Below are 17,572 nucleotides of genomic sequence, written 5' to 3' on the forward strand. Positions count from 1 at the left end.
GATAAAACAATTGAATTTCAAACTAACCTTCAAAGATCTTGTTATGACATCCGAGCGAAAAACAATCGACAAACGCCACAAAGATGCAATCTTTGATAAGTTTTATTTTGGTAAAAACAAAGCAATGAAATGTCTTGAATGTTGAGAATAAACTCAAGCAAATTTCATATCATTCAATAATGTTCCGTTCATCCCCCTTACAATGCATTATATAAACAATAAAATACAAGAAAAGTTGTGTGAAGAGGCTTAATAAAGATAAATAGCAAATTTGACAAGGAAAGTGCGCGCGGCAGCGCATGATCTTGCGCCATGGCGCGCACCATACTGCCATGTTTCAGCTCGGACGCGCGGTAGCGCCATTTCATGCGTGGTGGCGCGCTATGTACTGTCTTCCTGGGTAGCACCTTGCACGCGCTGTTCTGCCTCAAGGCACGCGCGGCTGCGCGCATGCTGCTGTCCTCATGGTCATTTTGCACTTGAATTACATTCCAAACACTTCCATCATTTTGTCCATGTTCACCAAGCTCCTCTAATTTAGTCACCCAATTTGTAGATCCTCCTTGGTAGCTCATCATGAGTCCTTGAAGTGCTTACTTAAATTTCTTGCTACGTCCCCTCGTTATAGGTCCTTCGGGCAACTCCAGCAAATCCTATGCCTTCTTTGATGCTTGATCAACCACGTTTGCATCATCCTCCCTTTCTTGAAAAAGATTTGTCCTCAAATCTTGATCATCTCCTACATCAAATAAAGAAAGATCACTAACATTAAAGTAGAACTGACATTGTACTCACCTAGTAGGTCTAGTTTGTAGGCATTGTCGTTGATCTTTTAAAGTACTTGAAATGGTCCATCACCCCTAGGTAAGAGATTCGAACGTCGTTTTTCTGGAAATCTTTCCTTCCTTAAGTGCAACCGTACCCAATCTCCCTTTTCAAAAAAAATCTTTTTCCTCCCTTGTTGGCCTGCTTCGTATATTGTAAATTCTTCTTCTCGATGTTATTCTTGACCTTCTCATGCAAACTTCTAACGAATTCAGCTTTCTTCTTTCCATCCATGTTCAACCTGTCACTCACAGGCAAAGACATCAAATCCAAAGGAGTTAAAAGATTAAAACCATAAACAATCTAAAATGGTTAATAATTTGTAGTAGAATGCACGCTACGGTTATAAGAAAACTCAATAAATGACAAACATTCTTCCCAATTTTTCAAGTTCTTTTTGAGTATAGCATGCAAAAGTGTTCCTAGAGTTCTATTAACAACTTCAGTTTGTCCATCCGTTTGAGGATGACATGTAGTAGAAAACAACAGTTTAGTGCCAAGCTTAGCCCACAAAGTTTTCCAAAAGTAACTCAAAAATTTAACATCACGGTCAGATACAATAGTCCTAGGCATACCATGCAACCTAACGACTTCCTTAAAGAAAAAATCTGCAATGTTGGATGCATCATCGGTTTTATGACAAGCAATAAAATGTGTCATTTTAGAGAATCTATCAACAACAACAAATACTGAATCCCTCCCTTTCTTAGTCCTTGTCAAGCCTAAAACAAAATCCATAGAAATATCAATCCAAGGTTCACTAGGAACAGGAAGTGGTGTATACAATCCATGTGGTTGTGTTCTAGACTTAGCTTGTCTACAAGTAATGCACTTTTTACAAACACGCTCAACATCACGTTTCATATGTGGCCAATATAAATGCTCATGCAAACAACTCAAAGTTTTAGTCACACCAAAGTGCCCCATCAAACCACCACCATGTGCCTCCCTCACAAGTAACTCACGAATTGATGACTTAGGAATGCACAATCTATCTTCTCTAAATAAAAACCCATTATGCAAATAAAATTTATCATATGGACATTGTATACATGTTTCCAATATCTCCTTAAAATCCTCATCCAACAAATACAACTCTTTCACATGCTCAAATCCAAAGATTTTCGATTCCAAAGGTAGAAATTAAGACGTACCTCCGTGATAGTGCGTCGGCCACTACATTATCCTTACCTTGTTTTTATTTGATTATGTAGGGAAATGTCCCTATGAATGCCACACACTTGGCATGCCGCTTGTTCAGTTTCTGTTGTCCCCTAAGGTATTTTAGAGACTCATGATCGGTATATATCACAAACTCCTTAGGCCTCAAGTAGTGTTGCCACATCTCCAAAGTCCTCACAAGCGCATACAACTCCTTGTAATACGTTGGATAGTTCAGTGATGCTCCATTGAGTTTCTCACTAAAGTACACCACTGGTCGTCCTCCTTGCATCAAAACACCTCCAATACCTACACCTGAAGCATCACATTCAATTTCAAAAGTATTAGAAAAATCAGGCAAAACAAGTAAAGGCGCATTAATTAATTTTTGTTTAATAATATTAAAAGACTTCTCTTGCTCCTCGCCCCAATGGAATGGAACGTTCTTCTTAATCACCACCGTCATCGGTGCCGCCAGTGTGCTATAATCTTTTACAAACCTCCTATAGAAGCTTGCAAGACCATGAAAGCTTCGAACTTGACTAACATTAGCAGGCGTTGGCCAATCTCGAATAGCACTTACCTTGTCCTCATCCACTTGTATCCTGTGAACTTACCACAAAACCAAGAAAGACAAGTTTGCTTGTACAAAAATCACATTTCTTAAGATTAGCATATAAATGTTCATCCTTAAGTATTATCAGTACAAGTCTTAAATGCTCAACACGCTCTTCTAAATCTTTGCTATACACAAGAATATCATAAAAATAAACCACAACAAATTTCCCTATGTAAGCACGCAAGATATGATTCATCAACCTCATAAAGGTACTAGGAGCATTAGTTAAGCCAAAAGGCATGACCATCCACTCATATAACCCATACTTGGTTATAAATGATGTTTTCCACTCATCACCTTCCCTCATTCTAATTTGGTGAAAACCACTTTTCAAATCATTCTTACTAAAAATGCATGCACCATGCAACTCATCTAACATATCATATAGTCTAGGTATGGGATGCCTATACTTGATGGTTATATTATTGATTGCCCTACAATCTACACACATTCGCCATGACCCATCTTTCTTAGGAACTAATAAAACAGGTACAACACTGTTAGAGTAGGTGCCCGTCGAGCCAAGTGTTGGCCGAGTGTTCACAATGAAACTCTATGATGAGTATCATGAAACTCATATTTGTAATACTGTATATTCTAAACGGTTCCTAGTCGATTCAGCCGCCACTAAGAAGGATATAGACCGCTAGAGCTCGAGACTAGTATCTGCGATGTGAGTACCATGTTTCATTGGTAGGGGACATTGTGATGTCCGGGCATGCAGATAGGTGCTCCTGGTAGAGTGCACTGAACAACCCTCTATAAAGGACTTTCCAAGTGGTTCTCACTTATCGAGTGGAAACGTCCTAGTTTATGGTTGTACACCATTAGTCCTTATGACCTGGGACAACATTGAGACTCTATGTGCTAGCGTTTCACTTTGACTTGTTTACCGACTCTCATGGGGTCTTAAGGTGGCAAGGTTGGGTGTTATGTCGAAACATATAGGAGTCGATGTATTGTAGTCTGGGATTCACCGCTTACCTTCGGGTATGGATATCCTATGTGTATGAAGTATGAAATCTCTGATCAGAGCATGGTGGTAATTATGAAAGGGGTTTCATAGATTACACAATCGATGCAACTACAACATGACACATAGTATCGATTCATTGACAACTCTCGATAAACCAATGGTTGTCGAATCGATCGGGATATATGAGTTGAAGGGACCGTACTGTACGCTAACCATAATTGAATGGTTCTTGCAGGCACTATCATTTGATACCTAGGGAATCATGTAAGCGATGCTGCTAGGCGTTTAACATGATTGGTTGGGTACTATCAGACTTGAGTTCTGACGTTCTTGTTATCAAAGTGTTGATAAGTAAGAATGGAGCAATTGGGGTATGCTCATATAAGGACATGTTTAGTCTGAATCACATGGAGATGTGAAACCCACGGCTAGTTGTATCAGTGAACCATTGAGGGCCACGAAAATACGAGCTTTCTAGATCCCGTTGAGAAGTAAAATAGTTCAATGTGTTTAACGGCTTATAAATGAGTTTATAAGCGTAAAGAAAAATAGAAGTACGACTTCGATGAGAGAAATGTAAATTGTAATTTATGGAAGTGTTCCTAAATTAAAAGTTTGCCAAGTGAATAATGTATTTGAAAATTGTGATTTTCATAAACATTATTATGGACTAAATTAAATTAATTCAAGTGTTGAATTAAATAAATCATATTGAGTCTTCTGGAGCTCAATTTAAATAAATTATTTAACTAGTGGACTTGAGTAAATTCAATTAATGTTTAATTAATCTCAAAAATGTTTGAGATAATTAAATTAAGTCCATGGGTTTTTAATTTGTTGAAAACCATATAATATATGCATGCATGGGAGGTGAAGGGTTGGAGACTACTTTTTGGGTTATCAAGGCATGACATGCAAAAAGGTGTTTTTGCTTTTTGCTTTTTGCAAGACCAAGACAAGTCTCTCTTCCCCCTCATTCCATCTACCATGGCCGAAATATTGAGCTTAGTTCTCTCCAAATTTTTCTCTCATTTTCTTCTTCAAGTGTTGAGGAAAGAAAACTTCTTCTCATTGAAAAATCCTCTTAGTTTTCTAGTGCAAATTAAGAGGGGATCTACCTAATTGGTGGTGGGCTTAATAGTTGAGCAAGGAGTGCTCAAAGGAAGCTTGTAGATAGTTTCTACCATTGAAGAGCTAAGGTGTTTACACCTTAGTTGGAGCCATACATCAATCCTTGTGATTGATAGGTACATTTCTTAACACACTATGAATGTCATTTTGTGTTTATTGTATTTGCTACACATTAAATCAAGGTGGCCGAAATTTCTTGTTGAAAAATTCGATTTTTAAACTTCCGTTGCGCTTCCGGTCACCGTAACCGATCCCCTTTCAAGTGGTATCCGAGCTATGGTTACGATTTTGTGAAGCAATTACAAGGTATTATGTTGAGATCGATTTCTAACCGCATGAGAACAAAATTTTGTATCGAATCAAGGCCGGTTTCGGGGGAATTTTGGGCAGCAAGTTGCTGCCCGTTTTGGGCAGCCCAGCTGCCCAAAACGGGCAGCCCTTGGGCTGCCCGAACAGCCCCTACAATTTATTAAAAAAATTTTTTTGCCAAGTTGGCTGGAATCCGGCGACGGAGCTCCGGCGACGGCGATGACGACTAGGGTTTTCAAAAGATGTTTTGAAATATCAAAGTGTCATGGGCCTTGATGTTGTTGGGCCATTAGATGGTTAACATATTTGTGAATTTTAAATGAGCCAAAATGTTTTTGGTGAAAAATGAGTTTTTGGACCCTTAAGTTTAAAATTACAAAAGTTGCAAATATTTTCTCATGAAATAAATATTTTAAGTTGGACTTTAAATATTTATAGTAAATGGTGATTTACAAGAAATTCGGTTATAAATAAATTAATTTGAAAGTAGACAAAGGTGTTTGTATACTTTGTTAATTTCGTTTATAATTGTGGCGGTTAGTGTTTGGATCAAGATATATAATATTGGATCAATTAATTATTGTGATAATTAATTGATGGTGTATGATATGTGATATTGTGTATGAAGGATGATCAAAAGCCCAAGCCCAATTTGCTAGGTGTATGCTAGGATATTTTGTGTTGAATGATTGTAATAATTATCAAATTTAAAGTGGGCTTGGTTTATGGCTTGTTCCCACTCCCATGAGATGTATATCTATTTGCCATGGATATTTATTTGTAAATATTAGTATAGTAGATGATCAAGATTGGAAGATGGTGGCCATGATGATTATGAGGATCGAAGACATGTAAATATTGGAAGCTAATGTAATAGTTGCATTTGCATCCCATGCATTTCCCTAGGATTGGACCTAGACCCGTGTTTAGCTCACACGGACCGTTAGTATTGGGGCGATTGATCATCCTTGTTTGTTTACTGTTTATAATATATGCATGATATGTTATAAATAATGAGTATGTGCGTTATTATTATGATAATAACAAAGTTGCATGAATCCGGCAAACATACGATCAAACATGGCGAGCTTTTAAATAAACTTAATGATGAGACCTTTCAAAATTAAAAACCCTCATTTTGAATAAGATTCAAAATTAATATCAAGCCCAAAAAGGGGAATTATAAATTTGTTTATAATTTCCATGTCTTCCATCGAAAATGGGTGCATGATGAACGCTGCCCGTACTCGGGGCTCGGCTCATATTATTGGGGGGGCCCTGGGTGCCGGAAAGCTGTGACATCCATTGACATGGTGATGTGAACTACGTGGAACTCCCATGATTTCGGCTCATATTATTGGGGGAACTCATGGCGACCGTCCATTAAGGTTCAACATCGATGGATAAGGCTTGACACGTGAAGATTAACGACGTCATATTATTGGGTCCTAATCAAACGTGAGACAAAAGTTTACGTAGAGGGTTGCATTGTGATGCAATTGGAAACTACCTTTTAGGAATTGTGATTGGCTGATATAATTCGGGATCATAACTCGCTAATTGGACCTTACGTCTCTATTGAGGAAAGGAGTTTCCCGTTTTCACTAGAGGGTAGTGAAAGATGTCAAAACAGTGGGAGAAAATATTTATGAAATAAAAGTCCGAACTTCATAACTTACTAAATATTTTAAAATAGTCATCAACATTTATCTGTTTTTACTTTTTAGTACAAATTGACAATGTCTTCGATTCGCAATCCGATATCTGCAATACTTGACAAACACATATTAACTGGACCTAATTACCTTACTTGGCTAAGAAACCTGAAAATCGTCTTGAATTAGGAAAGGGTAGCATATACACTGACTGAGTCGCCCCCTGTTGAGGCTCCGACTGACTGCACTCCTGAGGAATTGCAGGCTTACAAGGAATGGTGTGACCATGACTTGATAGCCAGGTGCTATATGCTGACTTCTATGAATGATGAGCTGCAGAGGCGTTTTGAGGATGCAAAGAGTGCTGCTGACATTCATTTGCATCTCAAGGAGCTCATTGGTGAGCAAATACGGCCTCTTAGACATGCTACCGTCAAGGAGCTGATCACTTTGCGCATGCGAGATGGGGCCTTGGTCCATGAGCATGGACTGATGTTGATTGGGCTCGTGGACAAGCTCGTTGGCATGGATCTGATCTTGCCTTCGGAGTTGACCACCGACGTGTTGCTGTTATCATTGCCTAGCTCATTTAATCCTTTTGTGGTGAACTTCAACATGAACAAGATGGAGCCGACCCTTGAGGAGTTTTTGAATATGCTTGTTACGTTTGAATCAACCATCAAGAAAGAGAAGTTGGTTCTTTATGTGGGTTCTTCATCTGGTACGAAGATTGATCCACATGGGAAGGGAAAGAAGCGTTCTTTCCAACGTCCCAAGAAGAACGTGCCCTTGATGAGGAAATCTCCGAATCCCTTTGTGGCAGCTATACCAATTAAGGCTGACAAGACTGCTGATGAATGTCATCACTGCAAGAATCCTGGACATTGGAGGCATAACTGCATAGAATATCTTGCCCAGAAAGGTTCTGGAACTGGTATGTTCTATATTGAAGTAAACATTTCAATTAACTCTACTTTTTGGGTATTGGATACCGGTTGTGGCTCACATCTCTGTAATGAGTTACAGGTGATGGAAGAAGTAGGAGGCTTAGGGAAGGTGAGACCTTCTTGAGGGTGGGCAATGGAGCAAGAGTTGCTGCCAAGGCCATAGGAGATGTTTACTTACTGTTGAACAATTATTTTAAGTTAATTTTAAGAAATGTTTTGTTTGTACCTGAATTGTTGAAAAACATTGTTTCCATTTCTATGTTGATAAAGATGGGTATTTTTGTTTCTTTTGCAAAGGTGTTTGCAATATTTACAAGAATGAATGTTTGATTGGTACTGGTGAACTTGAAAACGATCTCTATAACTTAAAATTGAAAGATATTCCACTAAATGTCCATTTAAAGGCAGACACCATATGAGATATGGATGGGTAAGCCACCCAAATATTCTTATCTTAGAATATGGGGGTGCCCTGCTTTTGTGAAGCTGGTAGTGGGAGATAAAGTGGATAGTCGAACCATTTTATGTTTCTTTGTGGGATATCCAAAGAATTTTGTTGGATATTATTTCTATTATCCCCAAGAAACAAAGGTGTTTTTTTCTAGGAATGAAACCTTTTTGGAAAAGGAATTTCTATTGGATAGAAAAGGCGAGATGATAGAACTTGAAGAGGTTCGAGAGACACCCACAATTATAGAACCCATACCTGAAGAGCCAAGAGAGGAGATACAAGCTCCTAGAAGATCCGAGAGAGTCTCGAGACCACCTATGAGGTATGGTCTGCTTCTTGAAGAGGGCCATGATGAGCCTAACCTTGAATGTGATCCAAGGACCTTCAAGGAAGCGTTATCTGATGCCGATTCATCCAAGTGGCTTGAAGCAATGGAATCTGAGATGAATTCCATGCATTCGAACCAAGTGTGGAATCTCGTGGATCCACCTGAGGGAATTGTTCCCATAGGGTGTAAATGGATTTACAAGAGGAAACTTGGGGATGAGAAGGTATTGACCTTCAAGGCACGATTGGTGGCAAAAGGATATACTCAAAGACAAGGAGTTGACTTTGAGGAAACCTTTTCTCCAGTTGCAATGTTCAAGTCCATAAGGATATTGCTAGCCATAGCTGCATGGTATGACTATGAGATATAGCAGATGGATGTCAAGACAGCCTTTCTGTAAGGTTCGAGATTATTAGTTTTCATTAATATGATATCCGGAAGATATGGGAATGCATGACGTGCAAGGAGAGGAGAAAAGACATGAGAAATTAGAAGATTGCAAGACCGCACCCGCGCCCAAAACAGGAGTGCACCCACGGTCATGCAATTATGGATTTTAGCAAGAAAAGCCGAAGCCATACCGCACCCGCGGTGCAACCCAGACCGCACCTGCGGTGACAAGACCGCACCCGCGGTGCAGAACAGGACCGCACCCGCGGTCGAATATTTTAGAAAATGATAGAGTTGCCGAAGGCACAGCGCACCCGCGCTCCTTGAACCACCGCACCCGCGGTCGTGTGTGCCCTTTGAAGAATGAGCCATGTGTTATATAACATGCAAGATATATATATAGAGGTGGCTTCATTTCCTCCTTGCTCAGATGAAACAACCGAGAGAGAGAGAGAGCTTAAGGAAAAGGAGAGTTCTTGCACTTTGAATTTAGATTTCTCAAGATTTAGTCACCCGAGTTGTATTCCGAGTTGATATTCTTGTTCCTCGCTTTAAGGGCTTCAAGGTGATGTAAGTTTCCTTCAATTCCAACATGATTCAGATTTTATGGATTACGGAAATTGTAATATGATGGTTATATTGTGTTCTTGACATAGTAAGCATAGTATATTCACAAATGGATTGAATATCGAATAGCATACGCAATGGTTATGGAATTTCAGATTGTGGGAGTTGAAATAATGCAGATTTTGGGGAGATTATGATTTTGTTATTGATGTGGTGAGTTGTGGATAATCTACCAATTATTATTGAGAGATTAGTATCGAAGAATCAGAACATTACATTACTGTATTGTATTGAGATTGAATTGTGAATGGTACAAGATTCACTTTGAGTTATGTTTTGATAGAATGTATCTTTACATTGCCATTTCAGACTGTCATTGGTAAGATTCGTCTTCGAGACCTCGACATCAATAACGGTTTAACAAGAAAGGTATAATGCATGTTTTGTTTGGGGAGATACAACTCAAATGAGATCCCATTTGAGTTTCCCAACCAAAATCACATACTAGATTTATTGTGTATTTTGTAATATGACTGTGATTTGTTTATAGATTTGTATTCAAATCTTTTAAGATGATTATGCATTGTTTACAGATTGTTATGCATTGCATTTAAGATAGGGAGTCTTGACTGAACAGTCAAACTTCTAGACGTTCGGTGGTATCACAACGTAGAGGAAGATCAGTCTCCTATTGTAGAGGTGGATATAGATCAGACCGAAGTCTAGGAATAAGACGTACCGTCACCCCGATTGGGAGAGTAGGTGATAGATCGTCTTATTCACACCGGGATCCCTAGAGTTTTAGTCGAGTCGAGTCCAGACATGGTTTGATTCGCATTGCATGTTCATATAGATGTTATTCATACTAGCATGTTTCATGTTTGAGAATGATTATATGCATGTATACATGTTTATACTGGGATTTGTTCTCACCGGAGTTTCCGGCTGTTGTTATGTCTGTATGTGTGCGTAACAACAGGTGGGGCAGGATCTGGATCGAGACAGAGACGAGATTGATATAGCGTGGAGACTACGGGCGCAGCAGATGACTAGTGGCTTTTATTAGACTTGGAGTACTTGTATTTGGTATTTTGTACTAAACACTAGTTGAATTGATGTATTAGAACAAGACATGTTTGTATGCTTGTAAAATAAATAAAGACTTTATGCTTGTTTATATAACATTAGAATTAATGTTGAAAAGCGAAAATTTGACCCACTTTTTATAATAAAGATCCATTTAATCCCAAAGAAATGAGTTAGAGCCCGGGTCCCCACACTTTCTTAATGGGGATATTAAGGAACTGAAGGGTTTACATCTGTCGGAAGTGAGCATATGGTATGCAAACTCCAGAGATCTGTTTATGGTCTAAAATAGGCATCTAGGAGTTGGAACCTCAGATTCGACAGTACAATCAAAGAGTTTGACTTTGCTAAGAATCCTGAGGAACCCTGTGTGTATAAGAAGGTCAGTGGGAGTGTTGTGACATTCCTTGTGTTTTATGTTGATGACATTCTAATCATTGGGAATGATGTAGGAATGTTGCAATCTACTAAAATATGGTTAGCAAGTAAGTTCTCGATACAGGACTTGGGTGAAGCATCTTTTGTATTGGGAATACAGATCTATAGAGATAGATCAAGAAGATTACTTGGTCTCACCCAGTCCACATATATTTATACCATCGTGAAGCGGTTCTCGATGGATGAGTCCAAGAGAGGACATCTACCAATGTGTCATGGCGTGTCTCTATCCAAGTCGATGTCTCCCAAGACTGATGCAGAGATAGCGGCGATGACACGCATTCAGTATGCTTCGGCAATTGGTAGTATCATGTATGTGATGATATCTACACGTCCTGACGTGGGATTTGCACTAAGTGTAGTGAGTAGATATCAATCGAACCCTGGTCTTCCGCACTGGAAAGCTGTGAAAGACATCCTCAAGTAGTTGAGAAGGACCATTAAATTGTTCTTGGTCTATGGGGTGGAGAACTGAAATTGGAAGGCTATACCGACTCTAGCTTCCAAAGCGATATCGATGACTCGAATTCAACCTCTGGATTTGTATTCATGCTCAATGGTGCTGCTGTCTCTTGGAAGAGTTCCAAGCAAGACAATACTGCGGATTCCAGCACAGAGGCCGAATACATTGCTGCATCAGATGCTGCAAAGGAGGCGATTTGGATAAGGAATTTTGTCCAAGAGTTAGGCGTCATTCCTAATGGAGTTGCTCATGTCCCGGTGTTTTGTGAAAACACGGGAGCTATAGCTCAAGCAAAGGAGCCAAGGTCTCATCAGAAATCCAAACACGTATTAAGAAAGTACCACATCCTCTGAGAGATTTTGGAAAGAGGAGAAGTGTCGATTGACAAAGTCGGCTCCGCAGATTATGTTGTTGATCCACTAGCTAAGCCTTTACCTAGACCAATATTCGAGATGCATCGCGAATCAATGGGTTTGAAGCATTTGGGCAGTTGGCTCTAGTGCAAGTGGGAGATTGTTAGAGTAGGTGCCCGTCGAGCCAAGTGTTGGCCGAGTGTTTACAATGAAACTCAATGTATAAGCAATATTTATTTTAATAATATTTAAATTTATTGTTTTGGCACTTCTTTATCTGTATACCCATGCTAGTTGCATAGATAAAGGCCTTGAATATACAGATAGTAGAAAGAATATGAGATGCTCATATGATGAGTATCATGAAACTCATATTTGTAATACTGTATATATTCTAAACGGTTCCTAGTCGATTCAACCGCCACTAAGAAGGATATAGGCCGCTAGAGCTCGAGACTAGTATCTGCGATGTGAGTACCATGTTTCATTGGTAGGGGACATTGTGATGTCCGAGCATGCAGATAGGTGCTCCTGGTACAGTGCACTGAACAACCCTCTATAAAGGACTTTCCAAGTGGTTCTCACTTATCGAGTCGAAATGTCCTAGTTTATGGTTGTACACCATTAGTCCTTATGACCCGGAACAACATTGAGACTCTATGTGCTAGCGTTTCACTTTGACTTGTTTACCGACTCTCATGGGGTCATAAGGTGGCAAGGTTGGGTGTTATTTCGAAACATATAGGAGTCGATGCATTGTAGTCGGGGATTCACCGCTTACCTTCGGGTATGGATATCCTATGTGTATGTAGTATGAAATCTCTGATCAGAATATGGTGGTAATTATGAAAGGGGTTTCATAGATTACACCATTGATGCAACTACAACATGACACATAGTATCGATTCATTGACAACTCTCGATAAACCAATGGTTGTCGAATCGATCGGGATATATGAGTTGAAGGGACCGTACTGTACGCTAACCATAATGGAATGGTTCTTGCAGGCACTATCATTTGATACCTAGGGAATCATGTAAGCGATGCTGCTAGGCGTTTAACATGATTGGTTGGGTACTATCAGACTTGAGTTCTGACGTTTTTGTTATCAAAGTGTTGATAAGTAAGAATGGAGCAATTGGGGTATGATCATATAAGGACATGTTTAGTCCGAATCACATGGAGATGTGAAACCCACGGCTAGTTGTATCAGTGAACCATTGAGGGCCACACAAGTACTAGCTTTCTAGATCCCGTTGAGAAGTAAAATAGTTCAATGTGTTGAATGGCTTATAAATGAGTTTATAAGCGTAAAGAAAAATAGAAGTATGACTTCTATGTGAGAAATGTAAATTTTAATTTATGGAAGTGTTCCTAAATTAAAAGTTGGCCAAGTGAATAATGTATTTGAAAATTGTGATTTTCATAAACATTACTATGAACTAAATTAAATTAATTCAAGTGTTGAATTAATTAAACACTAGTGGACCTAGTAGAGTCCAAATAATTAAATTAATTCAACTGTAGAAGTAATTAAATCATATTGAGTCTTGTAGAGCTCAATTTAAATAAATTATTTAACTAGTGGACTTGAGTAAATTCAAGTAATGTTTAATTAATCTCAAAAATGTTTAAGATAATTAAATTAAATCCATGGGTTTTTAATTTGTTAAAAACCATATAATATATGCATGCATGGGAGGTGAAGGGTTGGAGACTACTTTTTGGGTTATCAAGGCATGACATGCAAAAAAGTGTTTTTGCTTTTTGCTTTTTGCAAGACCAAGACATGTCTCCCTTCCCCCTCATTCCATCTACCATGGCCGAAATATTGAGCTTAATTCTCTCCAAATTTTTCTCTCATTTTCTTCTTCAAGTGTTGAGGAAAGAAAACTTCTTCTCATTGAAAAATCCTCTTAGTTTTCTAGTGCAAATTAAGAGGAGATCTACCTAGTTGGTGGTGGGCTTAATAGTTGAGCAAGGAGTGCTCAAAGAAAGCTTGAAGATAGTTTCTACCATTGAAGATCTAAGGTGTTTACACCTTAGTTGGAGCCATGCATCAATCCTTGTGATTGATAGGTACATTTCTTGACACACTATGAATGTCATTTTGTGTTTATTGTATTTGCTACACATTAAATCAAGGTGGCCGAAATTTCTTGATGAAAAATTCGATTTATAAACTTCCGTTGCGCTTCCGGTCACCGTAACCGATCCCCTTTCAAGCACAAGGAGACATAGACTCACGCACAAAACCTCTTTCTAACAACTCACTTACCTGCCGCTGAAGCTCCTTAGTCTCTTCCGGATTGCTTTTATAAGCTGGACGGTATGGTATTGCGTGTTTTCTTAATTGCTTGCAAGTGCACAACGGCAAGTTTGTAATAAAATGTTTTTTCGAGTACAAGTGTCGATCCCACGAGGAATGTATTTCTAAATTTATATTAATGCTTGTAATTGAAATAGTCTTGCCTTTATTTAGAATAATTAATTGACAGATTTGTTTATACCAATAACTATATTTGAAACTAAATTAATTATATTATAACACCAAACTTTTTATAACAAATAACTATGGAATAAAAGATCTAGAGGTCCGATTTCACGCAACTATTCACCATGTGTTATTTTGTGTAGCTATATTATAAATGTCCTTATTATACCTTAGCCAAGAATTCTAAATTATCTACTCCCTCTTCCGAGTGCTAAGTAGATACTAATTATCTAACAACAGATTGTAACGTCGCCATCAACAATCTATAATTAAATAATACAATAAGCACTAAATTCTTTTAATAGCTTCAATAGCAATATATGTCCTCCCGAACTATATAAATACTATCGATGTATTTTTCTCTTTCTTGTTTATAAATTTCTTTTTCCAAGTGATAAATTATAAACATAAGAATCATTCAAGATATGGCCAATAAAATGAAAGCATTAAGATTGGAAAAATACAAATGAACAATAAGGAACTTATATAGCATAAATCATAAATCCCAACACATAGTTTCTAGTTTTGTTCCATCATTCCTCTAGAAATAAAAATTAGTACATAATAAAAATAACACAACAACACATAAATCTTAAATAAGACATATCAAATAAAAGTAAAAATAAAGAAAGAAGAACTTAGAACAAGAGCTTGCAGTGCAATGAAATTCCTTTCCAAAAGTGTGCAAGAGAATTCTCAAGAACTTGATGAACTTGATCTTCAATCTTTCTTTGTAGCCTCCAATCCTTCCCTTGGCTCCTCAATGACCTAGATGGTGAATAATAGAAGCATTTTATAGTCCAGACAAGCTTTCCCACGCAGCACACCATTTTCCTCTACTTTTATTCAAAGTCCACAAAGTTACAGATTTTTCGGACTTTGTTTTGCATGGACCGCGGGTGCGGTGTAATCAGGACCGCGGGTGCGGTGCTGCTTCGGCAGAAAAATCCATCTTCAAAGTGTGAGACCGCGGGTGCGGTGCTAGGATGGACCGCGGGTGCGGTTGTGTTTCGGGGAAGACTGCGGGGGCGGTGTTGAGGAGACCGCGGGTGCGGTCGTGTTTCGGCAAGCTTTGTCCTTTGCACCTTCTAATTCATCACTATACTACTCCAAATTCTCATTTCTAAGCTCCCAAACTACAATAAAAAAAAACAACAACAAATCAAATAAAACCTGCTCAAGAATCACAAAATTCCAAGTTAAAAACAAGTAATAAAAGTACAATAAATTGCACTTATCAAACTCCCCCAAACTTAAGATTTTGCTAGTCCCGAGCAAAACAAAACAACACAAACAACCAAACAAGTCATGAAATATTTTAAAGAACTTGGCCTCGAGATAAATTTAAAACCCTTCATTCATTTACAATTCAAATCAGTCCAACCACTTCTTCATCCGGATAAAATCATGTGATCGGTTAATTCTCTTAACTTCTAATCTCTTCAACCATGTATCAAATCATTCTCAATTGATTTCAAATTTTTACAAACACACATATCAAGGTCTTTTTCGGTAAAAATTGGGTTCAAAGCAATATTCATTCAAGAAAGGGATACCCAATAAATATTTGATGCAATGAGGTGTGTGTAAAATTGATCAAGATTCTTACTCAATGAAAGTGTTTATCGATTGTCCATAAGCTAGATCCTCCCAATCACTCTCCACTAGTATATTGGACAACTATGACTAGGTTAATAGGATTTTAAATGGTTGTAATGTTAGGCCTCGGTTCATGGCTACAAATAAAGATTAGGATTTCAAATAAAGGAGTAACTTGAATTTTATTTCTTTTGCAAACTCCATTTTTTTCTTTGATCTCCAATTTTTTACATTTCTTTTCATCTCTTTTTCTCCCATTTTTCTCCAACTTCATCAATGTAGTGTCATTCATTTTTTTTTCTTTTCTTTTGTAGGAGAATGTGCATTTCTTTTCCTTTGAATTCTTACTCCCTTGAGAAGGTAGGAATTTAATTTTTAAGATATTCAACGGGGTAGTAAATGTGGGATAATTGAAAGAACAATCGAATGGGGGTCTTTTACACATACTAACGTGTGCCATTCGAATTCATATAAGCTCAAAGAGGTGACAAATGATAAATTAATTTTATTTGGTAGCTTGAAAGGCTCAATCGATCCAAAAATAACCTAAATCATTCCTAAATCATAAGTTGTCCGTATTTCGCCTCGAATGATGTTTGGATAGTTCTAGAAAAAATCTCAATTCACCAACACAGAGTAGAATCTAATCATCGTGAAAATGGTGTCTCAATGCATCAACCAAATCCATATATATTCAAAAGAAAAGTGCATTAGCTTTCAATAAATTTCAAGAACACAATTCTTTTCTCATATAGGCTCAAGAGAGCTTCAAATGAATGTTTATGAACAATATAAATGGCCCAAATAAAATCAAAGATTGCCTCAATCATCTATGTGTTTGCAAAAAATTTATTTCAATATCCAATGATAATCACAATGTTTTATAGAAATTATAAGTCTCAAACTTACCAAATCTCATGATTGTTCTCTAAATTTTTCAAATTGATCGATTAACATGAATGTAATGCATGACCTTTCTTTTCAATAGAAAATATTTTCATCATTGGCCAATTCAAAAGAAAAAATTTCATGACTAAAAATACAAAAAAAAAAAAAACTAAAAACACACAAAATAACCTAAATAAATAAACACACCAAATAATATAAAATAAACCAAATGTCCCCCAAACTTAAACATGTGCATCGTCCTCGATGTAAATAAGCATGATACTTAGGAGAATACACATACACTGTGCAACGACCGTCAGTGGTCATTGCCATCATCCTCATCTCCGTCGTCGTGGGGTTGTTGGAACTCTGGCGGGTGGTAAATGGGTGGCCACTGTGGAGGAGGTGGAAATGGATTGCCCGAGGTGGAAGCAGATGGAAATTGCTGAGCCAAAATCGATGTGAAATCCATCATATACCCCATGAATGTATCGGTCCTAAACCGAAACGCATCCATCTCTTGGCGTTGAACTCGCATATCCTCTTCCAACTGAGTCAATCTATCTCTCATGTGCCTTTGTTGCGGTGGTGGTCCTTGAGCCCGAGCTTGGGCTCGTCTCTCTGCAGCTCTCCTATTGAATTCTCTTTCGGCTATGCGTGCTGCAGCGTGTTCCCCTCTGACTGCCCCATATGGTTGAATTACCAAAATTTCATTCTTTGGTTTCAACAATTCTTCGTTCGCTGCCCAAGTCACTCCCGCATGTTGGCATAAAACAGTGATGAGAGAGGGGTGGAGAATTCCACTCGGAGAGTTACCTCTTGGATAGTCGAGTATTGAATTCTGAAGCAATTGACCTATCAATTGTCTTCCCTGTCATAATGCAAAAGGTG

At 38.1% G+C, this 17,572-nt stretch overlaps 1 pseudogene; it reads right to left on the reverse strand.

Moving 5' to 3' along the window:
• Window positions 1–653: 653 nt before the first annotated feature.
• Window positions 654–17,572, reverse strand: part of LOC140806814 (uncharacterized) — a 42,141-nt pseudogene continuing 25,222 nt past the window's right edge.

The sequence above is a fragment of the Primulina eburnea genome, chromosome 1, assembly GCF_022965805.1.
Source record: "Primulina eburnea isolate SZY01 chromosome 1, ASM2296580v1, whole genome shotgun sequence".
NCBI lineage: Eukaryota > Viridiplantae > Streptophyta > Magnoliopsida > Lamiales > Gesneriaceae > Primulina > Primulina eburnea.